The following is a 10949-nucleotide window of genomic DNA, read 5'->3' as shown; positions in this document are numbered from 1 at the left end:
GTGCTGAAAGTGTGGAGACATTGGCTCGAGGGGGCTAAACACCCTTTCCTCATCTGGACTGACCACCGGAATCTGGAGTACATCGGAGCGGCGAGGAGACCGTTACCTTCCTCTGGTCACCCAGGCATAGATAGGATGGTGCGAAGCCTTAGGGGGAAGTACTGTTGGCCCGCGTTAGCTAAGGACGTGAGGTTTTATGTCTCCTCCTGTTCAGTGTGCGCTCAGAGCAAGGCTCCTAGACACCTGCCTAGAGGGAAGTTACATCCCCTCCCCGTTCCACAACGGCCTTGGTCACACCTATCGGTAGACTTTCTAACCGATCTCCCTCCTTCCCAGGGGAACACCATGGTCCTGGTCGTTGTGGATCGGTTTTCTAAGTCCTGTCGTCTCATCCCTTTGCCCGGTCTCCCTACGGCCCTACAGACGGCGGAGGCCCTAGTTACTCACGTCTTCCGGCACTACGGGGTGCCTGAGGACATAGTTTCTAATCGGGGTCCACAGTTCACGTCCCGGGTGTGGAGGGCGTTCACGGAGCGTCTGGGGTCTCGGTCAGCCTAACCTCAGGTTTTCACCCCGAGAGTAATGGGCAGGTGGAGAGAGTGAACCAGGATGTGGGTAGGTTTCTGCGGTCGTATTGCCAGGACCGGCCAGGGGAGTGGGCGAGGTATATCCCATGGGCAGAGATGGCCCAGAACTCGCTCCGCCACTCCTCAACTAACATTTCGCCGTTTCAGTGCGTGTTGGGATACCAGCCAGTCCTGGTACCATGGCATCAGAGCCAGACCGAGGCTCCTGTGGTGGAGGATTGGGTACAGCACTCGAGGGAGACCTGGGAGGCCGTCCAGGAGCACCTCAACCGGGCCGAGGCCCGGCAGAAGCTGAGCGCTGACCGCCGCCGTAGTGAGGCCCCAGTGTTCATGCCTGGGGATCAGGTCTGGCTCTCGACCCGAAACCTGCCCCTCCGCCTGCCCTGCCGGAAGCTGGGTCCGCGGTTTGTGGGGCCATTTAAAGTCCTGAGGAGGATAAACGAGGTGTGTTATAGGTTACAGCTCCCCGTTATTACTGTATTAACCCCTCGTTTCATGTGTCTCTCCTCAGGATGGTGGTGGCTGGTCCGCTTCAAGACGCTGAGGTACTGGAGGTCCCTCCACCCCCCTGGACATCGAGGGGGCCCCGGCGTACACAGTACGATCCATACTGGATTCCAGGCGTCGGGTGAGGGACCTGCAGTACCTCGTGGATTGGGAGGTGTACGGTCCGGAGGAGAGATGCTGGGTGCCGGTGGGGGACATCTTAGATCCTTCTCTGCTGAGTCAGTTTCATCGCCTCCATCCGGATCGCTCTGCACCTCTTCCTCCGGGTCGTCCTCGAGGTCGGCGTCAGCGCGCTGCTTGATCGACGCATCGGGGGGGGGGGGTAGTCGTCGCCGGCCTACTAGCTGCCACCGATCCCCTTTTCCTTTTCATTTAGTGCTGTCTAGTTTTACACACCTGTGTCTTGTTTTCTCTGATTTAGGTGGGTATAATTTTCCCAGCTGCATTTTCCCCGCTGCATGTACCCTTCTGCTCTCCTGCTCCTGATTCCACACACCTCCCTCTATCGAGAGGCGTTGTTACAACAAATACAATTCTCCCTCGTGGGGACATGTCCCACAAGGACAAAGACTATTTTAAGATTAAGGGTTAGGTATAGGGGTTAAGGTTAGGGGAAATAGGATTTTGAATGGAAATCAATGTTTGCACAAGTATGTGTTTATTACAAAACTCCAAAGAGAAAATAAAGTCAGTTTCAAATGATTTCAAATTGACTAAGTACAACACGCAATAATCCAGTCACTTTTTCACCAAACTTAAATCAGTATTTCATCTAGAAATACTTGTTTCACATTGCATATAAAGTAATAGCTTTTCACAATGCAATGCTCACATTACCTTTGATATGATTGTTTTCTCAAACCAACATTACTGACGCCACACACTTACACCCACACTGTTACGTTCCCCAGCAACAATACCAAAACTTGTTGGTCAAACAGAAGGGGGAACTAACAATGAGCCACTGACAACCAAAACGAAACAGGTGTGGTTTTAGGAGGGGTTCTGAAAGACACCCATGGTGTTCACTGAAAGTTGACTAGCAACAACATCTGGGACCTAAAAGACACCCACCATGAGCACCCACACAAATTTCCCGCTAAGAGGCATACAAAATAAAAACCCACAGCAAACTTAAAGACAGGAAACAAACCAATAAGTTGAGCAAAACGAAAACAGGGAAGACATTTCTAGAAACAAAACAGGGAGCGCCAACTAAAGGTGTTAACATCTCTCAAGACCACTGGAGCACTGGGCCAGCCACTCTTAAATATAACCTGGGCCAGCACAGGTGAAACAGCTACTGACTAACGAGGTGACACCAATCGGTGCGCCCCACGTGCTAAACGTGCTAACGTCCAACCTCGAAATATAAATGGAAAAAAACAATTGCTGTAACACACACGCACACACCCCCTCTTACCTACGCTCCTGCTAAATTGATTATCACAGGAGCATACCATTATGTTTCTGTTCCTTGATTATTGATTGCCATTATAAGTATTTTATTATTTAATACTGCATTGTTGGGAAGGGCTCGCAAGTTAAGCATTTCACAATGCATGTGACAAATGAACTTGAACTTTAAAATAAATTTGCTGTTGCGGTCGTTCCACCATTTGGGTGCCTTTTGATTGTATCTAATTTTAACATTCTGTCATAAAGAGCACATGTTCTGGTACTGGTACTCCCTGTATATAGCCTCACATTGATCAGGTACTGGTACTCCCTGTATATAGCCTCACATTGATCAGGTACTGGTACTCCCTGTATATAGCCTCACATTGATCAGGTACTGGTACTCCCTGTATATAGCCTCACATTGATCAGGTACTGGTACTCCCTGTATATAGCCTCACATTGATCAGGTACTGGTACTCCCTGTATATAGCCTCACATTGATCAGGTACTGGTACTCCCTGTATATAGCCTCACATTGACCAGGTACTGGTACTCCCTGTATATAGCCTCACATTGATCTGGTACTGGTACTCCCTGTATATAGCCTCACATTGATCAGGTACTGGTACTCCCTGTATATAGCCTCACATTGGTCTGGTACTGGTACTCCCTGTATATAGCCTCACATTGATCAGGTACTGGTACTCCCTGTATATAGCCTCACATTGATCTGGTACTGGTACTCCCTGTATATAGCCTCACATTGATCTGGTACTGGTACTCCCTGAATATAGCCTCACATTGATCTGGTATTGGTACTCCCTGAATATAGCCTCACATTGATCTAGTACTGGTACTCCCTGTATATAGCCTCACATTGATCCGGTACTGGTACTCCCTGTATATAGCCTCACATTGATCTGGTACTGGTACTTCCTGTATATAGCCTCACATTGATCTGGTACTGGTACTCCCTGTATATACTGTAGCCTCACATTGATCTGGTACTGGTACTCCCTGTATATACTGTAGCCTCACATTGATCTGGTACTGGTACTCCATGTATATAGCCTCACATTGATCTGGTACTGGTACTCCCAGAATATAGCCTCACATTGATCTAGTACTGGTACTCCCTGTATATAGCCTCACATTGATCTGGTACTGGTTCTCCCTGTATATAGCCTCACATTGATCTAGTACTGGTACTCCCAGAATATAGCCTCACATTGATCTGGTACTGGTACTCCCTGTATATAGCCTCACATTGATCTGGTACTGGTACTCCCTGTATATAGCCTCACATTGATCTGGTACTGGTACTCCCTGTATATAGCCTCACATTGATCTGGTACTGGTACTCCCTGTATATAGCCTCACATTGATCTGGTACTGGTACTCCCTGTATATAGCCTCACATTGATCTGGTACTGGTACTCCCTGTATATAGCTCCATTCTTGTGTATTTTATTTTATTCCTCTTGTGTAGTTACTATTAATTTATTATTAGCATTTTTTAACACTCTGCATAGTTGAGATAGGTTAGTGAGCAAGCATTTCACTGTAAAGTCTACACCCGTTGTATTTGGCACATGTAATCAATACAATTTTATTTTATTTATTTTTTACTTAAAAATAAATAAATACTTTCCCCATCTCAAGAGATAAAAAAACAATTACTATAGTAAGTGCCTATTAAGTGCCAAATTAGGTGACAGGGTTGACTGTATCAGGGTTGACGATTTCATCATACAGTTTTTTTCAATCGCTTTGTTGCTATTTTCACAAGTATGTGGTGAATTTTCTAAATTCTTAGTACAAAACTCCAAACTAGTAACACTTGTAACACAGCAAGTGTTATAAATTCAAAACTTGCTGATCGCGCACCATGTCTGTGAGTTTATAATGTGATAGGCAAGGTCAGGGCCCACCTCTAATACTGGAACCTCATCATGCTAATAGCTAATATACTATGAAGTGTTCACTTTAATAATAAATGTGAAGATCTGCAACAGCTCTGTTTTGGTCCATCACTATGGACCAAGGAATTGCACATGAAGGCGTTATTCAATTCTAACAAAGCCCCAACATGTCTGCTGAAGAAAGAAACCATGAAATAAACTTGCAGGGGTTTTTACATTTTTATTTTGATATTGGGAAGTATGTTATTTTAAATTAAGCACCTACAATTGAAGTCGGAAGTTTATATACACCTTAGCCAAATACTTTTAAACTCAGTTTTTCACAATTCCTGACATTTAATCCTAGTAAGAATTCCCTGTCTTAGGTCAGTTAGGATCACCACTTTATTTTAAGAATGTGACATGTCAGAATAATAATAGAGAGAATGATTTATTTCAGCTTTTATTTATTTCATCGCATTCCCAGTGGGTCAGAAGTTTACATACACTCTGTTAGTATTTGGTAGCATTGCCTTTAAATTGTTTAACTTTGGTCTAACTTTTTGAGTAGCCTTCCACACGCTTCCCACAATAAGTTGGGTAAATTTTGGCCCATTCTTCCTGACAGAGCTGGTGTAACTGAGTCAGGGTTGTAGGCCTCCTTGCTCGCAAATGCTTTTTCAGTTCTGCCTACAAATTTTCGATGGGATTGAGGTCAGGGCTTTGTGATGGCCACTCCAGTACCTTGACTTTGTTGTCCTTAAGCCATTTTGCCACAATTTTGGAAGTATGCTTGGGGTCATTGTCCATTTGGAAGACCCATTTGCGACCAAGCTTTAACTTCCTGACTGATGTCTTGAGATGTTGCTTCAATATATCCACATAATTTTCCTTCTCATGATGCCATCTATTTTGTGAAGTGCACCAGTCCCCCCTGCAGCAAAGCACCCCCACAACATGATGCTGCCACCCCCGTGCTTCATGGTTGGGATGGTGTTCTTCGGCTTGCAAGCGTTCCCCTTTTTCCTCCAAACATAACGATAGTCATTATGGCCAAACAGTTCTATTTTTGTTTCATCAGACCAGAGGATATTTCTCCAAAAAGTACGACCTTTGTCCCCATGTGCAGTTGCAAAGCGTAGTCTGGATTTTTTATGGCAGTTTTGGAGCAGTGGCTTCTTCCTTGCTGAGCGGCCTTTCAGGTTACGTCGATATAGGACTCGTTTTACTGTGGATATAGATACTTTTGTACCTGTTTCCTCCAGCATCTTCACAAGGTCCTTTGCTGTTGTTCTGGGATTGATTTGTACTTTTCGCAACAAAGTACGTTCATCTCCAGGAGACCAAACGCGTCTCCTTCCTGATCGTATGATGGCTGCGTGGTCTAATGGTGTTTATACTTGCCTACTATTGTTTGCACAGATGAACGTGGTACCTTCAGGCGTTTGGAAATTGCTCCCAAGGATGAACCAGACTTGAGGAGGTCTACAATTTCTTTTCTGAGGTCTTGGCTGATTTCTTTTGATTTTCCCATGATGTCAAGCAAAGTGACACTGAATTTGAAGGTTGGCCTGGATATACATCCACAGGTACACCTCCAAGTGACTAAAATGATGTAAACTAGCCTATCAGAAGCTTCTTAAGCCATGACATCATTTTCTGGAATTTTCCAAGCTGTTTAAAGGTACAGTCAACTTGGTGTATGTAAACTTCTGACCCACTGGAATTGTGATACAGTGAATTATAAGTGAAATAATCTGTCTGTAAATAATTGTTGGAAAAATTACTTGTGTCATGCACAAAGTAGATGTCCTAACCGACTTGCCAAAACTATAGTTTGTTAACAAGAAATTTGTGTAGTGGTTGAACAACGAGTTTTAATGACTCCAACCTAAGTGTATGTAAACTTCCGACTTCAACTGTATGAATCAATAGAACCCAGGAAATGATTCAGTTCCATTTCCATGTTGTTATATGAAATGTGGGCCTGATAAAGTTGATTCTTTCTTGGCATGGAAATACAGTGATTCACACACAGAGCATTTCAACAGAGCACCTTCACAACTGAGAACTTTAAACAGCTCTTCTCAGCACAGAACCCAGTCAACAGGAAGTGGTTTTCAGTTTCTTGTCGCAGTCACTCACACTTTGAAAGGGAGCTACACCCCCTGACCCTAAACATATGTGTTAACGTCTCATGTTAAAGTCATGCTAAATGTTTAGACACAGCTCTCTATAATGTTTAGTCATTGTGTCTAATTTCAGCACTTATAAAATGTGTTAGAAATAGCCAATATCTCATTCCCATAACTAAGTCAGACATTTAAAGCTGAGCTAGATTATGGCTCATGAGAATAGCCTTATACCTGTAAAGACAGGCAAAGATAGTTTTTCACACTGTCATTGAAATTCTTATTAATGTTGATAGGAATAGCTAATTTAAGCAACTCAATGTATAGTACCAGTCAAAGTTTGCATACAACAACTCATTCAAGGGTTTTTCTTTATTTTTAGCATTTTCTACATTGTAGAATAATAGTGAAGACATCAAAATTATGAAATAACACATATGGAATCATGTAGTAACCAAAAAAGTGTTAACCTCTCTGGGCTAGGTGGGACGCTTGCGAGCCTCAGTCTGATGGCCCTCTGATCGACCACCATCCAAACACGCTAAAGTTCTTCAGCCAGCGGCTGGAATTACATCATTCAGCTTTTTCCCGGGTTCTGAGAGCCTATGGGAGCCGTAGGAAGTGTCACGTTACAGCAAAGATCCTAAATGTTCAATAAACAGAGCCAAGAAGCCCAAGGAATGGTCAGAGAGGGTACTCCCTGTTTGGAATCTTCTCAGGTTTTTGCCTGCCATATGAGTTCTGTTATACTCACAGACACCATTCAAACAGTTTTAGAAACGTTAGGGTGTTTTCTACTCAAAGCTAATAATTATATGCATATTCTAGTTTCTGGGCAGGTGTAGTAACCAGATTAAATCGGGTACGTTTTTTATCCAGCCGTGCAAATACTGCCCCCTATCCCCAACAGGTTAAACAAATCAAAATACATTTTAGATTTTCAATTCTTCAAAGTAGCCATGCTTTGCCTTGATGACAGCTTTGCACACTCTTGGCATTCTCTCAACCAGCTTCGCCTGGAATGCCTTTCCAACAGTCTTGAAGGAGTTGCCAAGTATGCTGAGCACTTGTTGGCTGCTTTTCCTTCACTCTGTGGTCCAACTCATCCCAAACCTTCTCAATTGGGTTGAGGTCGGGTGATTGTGGAGGCCAGGTCATCTGATGCAGCACTCCATCACTCTCCTTCTTGGTCAAATAGCACTTACACAGCCTGGAGGTGTGTTGGGTCATTGTCCTATTGAAAAACAAATGATAGTCCTTCTAAGCGCAAACCAGACGGGATGGTGTATTGCTGCAGAATGCTGTGGTAGCCATGCTGGTTAATTGTGCCTTGAATTCTAAACAAATCACTGTGTGTCACCAGCAAACCAGCCCCACACCATCACACCTCCTCCTCCATGCTTCACGGTGGGAACCACACATGCGGAGATCATCCATTCACCTACTCTGCATCTCACAAAGACATGGCGGTTGGAACCAAAACTCTCATATTTGGACTCATCAGACCAAAGGACAGATTTCCACCGGTCTAATATCCATTGCTCATGTTTCTTGGCCCAAGCAAGTCTCTTTTTCTTATTGGTGTCCTTTAGTAGAGGTTTCTTTGCAGCAATTTGACCACAAAGTCCTGATTCACGCAGACTCCTCTGAACAGTAGATATTGAGATGTGTCTGTTACTTGAACTCTGTGAAGCATTTATTTGGGCTGCAATCTGAGGTGCAGTTAACTGTAATGAATTTATCCTGTGCAGCAGAGGTAACTCTGGGTCTTCCTTTCCCGTGGTGGTCCTCATGAGAGCCAGTTTCATCATGGCACTTGATGGTTTTTGCGACTGCACTTAAAGCAACTTTTAAAGTTCTTCAAATTCTCTGGATTGACTGACCTTCATGTCTTATTAAGGATCTGCCCCTTTTAAATTTTTTACCTGATAAACCCATGATAAAAACAATAAACCCAAATCTAACTGCCTGTAGCTCAGGACCTGAAGCAATGATATTAATATTCTTGATACCATTTCAAAGGAAACACTTTGAAGTTTGTGGAAATGTGAAATTAATGTAGGAGAATATAACACATTAGATCTGGTAGAAGACAATACAAAGAAAAACTATGTGTTTTCTATATTTTTTTTGTTACATAATTTTTGAAATGCAAGGAAATAGTAAAAATAAAGAAAAACCCTGGAATTAGTAGGTTTTTCCAAACGTTTGACTGGTACTGTATATATTTTGTTATTCAGATTTTTCAGAGGGTGCTGCAGCACCCTCAGCACCTCTACGTCCTGCAGCTATGGCTGCTGATGCACCAGAGATACATATACTGGAAGTAGCTTTAAGATATTGGATATTTCTACGTTTACGATAGCAAAAAGTAGTGCTGAGAGATTAACCTACATGTTGGGTTGTGGAGGTTCCATTTTTTAAACAACTAATTGACTGATGTTTGTTCAATTATTTGAATTCCACTTTGTTCAGTTTTTTTCTGCGAGCTCAATGCACACAATGCACAGTTTCTCTATAGATAAATCAGAACCAGCCTGAACTGTGCGATGAAGTAGGGAGTTGTAGTTTCCAACAGGCCAATATTCTACATAGTTTAGTGCATAAAACGTGGCAATTAACTACAGTGACCATAATCCATTGCGCATCTACTTGTCCGGTTTGTGTTTCTTTTACGCCTGCTACAGAAGAGACAGAAGAATGCATGACCGTGAGGGGACATAGAGAGCAGCTGATGCTTTGCGAGCTATCTCTACCTGGAAATACATGATCATAAAAGTGTGCGTTATTAAAGAACTGCAAAATAGCGATTTTGTCAGACAGCATAGGCAGCAGCTCTATAGAGATGAGATGAAATGGAAAGAATTAATAAACCAATCAAATAAAACAAATGTAATTTACACAACAACTGACATTTTATTAAAGTAAAGTAATGTGAATAAATGATAAGCAGTAATAGACAGTCACTACCATCATGGGACCTATATTAATTGTTTATTTCTTAATTGTAATTTTTTTTTACAGTGTTCAACCCAAATAATCACAACCGAAATCTGTGATTATTTTTTAATAATCGAACCGAAACCGAACAGATCTCAAAAAGCACTAATCGCTTAGCACCAGCAACAAGACTGTAGAGCACAGATCTGTGAAAAAATACTGTCAACCTCATTATTATCTGGCATTATGATTTAATTTGATGCTTTACTTCAGCAAAGTGTGTCATAAGGAAGTCAACTTTGCACAACACAGAAGTCCCCATTGAGTCATAAACAACTTCAAAGAGGACGGAGGAAGTAGTGAGGTGAGTAAATGCTACCGTTGTTTATTTAGACTTTGAGTCATTCAAAGTTGACAGATCAGGGTAAGATACCAGATTTAATCTCCCACACTTCTAAATTGAACATTGTGTGGTTTCTACCTCCTTCTCCTTCTCTTCAGGCTGAGGTTCACATTACAGTTTCCTTTAAGATAGTTGTGAAGTTTTCAAGTGTTCTGACAGTTTGTTGTGTGTATGGTTTTTGTTCTTCTATCCTCGTGGGGACATGAAATCTCCAAAAGTCCCCACAAGGATAGTATAACAAGGACAACTCTCCCTCGTGGGGACATTTACCCACATCCCCACAAGGGCAAAGACAATTTAAGATTAGGGGTTAAGTTTAGGGTTACAATTAGGATTAAGGGTTAGGTTTAAGGGTTAAGGTTAATGTTAGGTCCCCACAAGGATAAAAAAACAAGTGTGTGTGTTCAATTTTCACGTGTATGTGCTTAGTACAAAACTCCAAAGAGAAAATAAAAAAGGCAGTTGTTTCAAAACTCTAAGCAAATTAGAGAGAATATAGTAGACGGTTGCTGTCAAAAAGTGATTGATTAGTTTTTTCTGTCTCCTGTGTTTGACTTGTTAATGTTCTCACAATATTTTGTGTGTGCTTATGTAACTTGATAGTGCAGCTGTTTCTTTGAAGTGAAGCACATGTTTGAAATAAAAAGTGATGGCCTGGTGATTGATCTGTTGCGTAGTGACCTCGTTGAACTTAAAGAAAATGTGTTTGAAAAAATTATTTTCCGGGTATGTCTGCCTGAGTATTAGTAAGTCTTAGACTTGTCCTGTGAACACTATGAGCGAGAAGAAACCTCAAGAGAGGTAAACCACAGAAAACTACAGAAAAATGTCTCTAAGACCTATTCTAGGTGAATTATGTCCTTCATGTTTGGGGCACAATGACAAAACCATTGATGCTGTTCTTTGTGATTCACCTGCTTGTTTTAATGGTGGGATTGATATGAGTGAGGGCCATATGGGTTACATTTTCCAACCGGACGATTCAACAGTGAAGATTTTCACACACAGCTGCCTCAACATCCTATTCCAGCCCAAAAATGGGAGATTTTCTCATGTGTTAACAACAAAAGAAAACATG

This window comes from Salmo salar, chromosome ssa18 (genome assembly GCF_905237065.1).
Source record: "Salmo salar chromosome ssa18, Ssal_v3.1, whole genome shotgun sequence".
In the NCBI taxonomy this organism is placed as follows: Eukaryota; Metazoa; Chordata; class Actinopteri; order Salmoniformes; family Salmonidae; genus Salmo; species Salmo salar.
The sequence above is the reverse complement of the archived record's forward strand: the minus strand, read 5'-3'. Positions refer to the sequence as shown.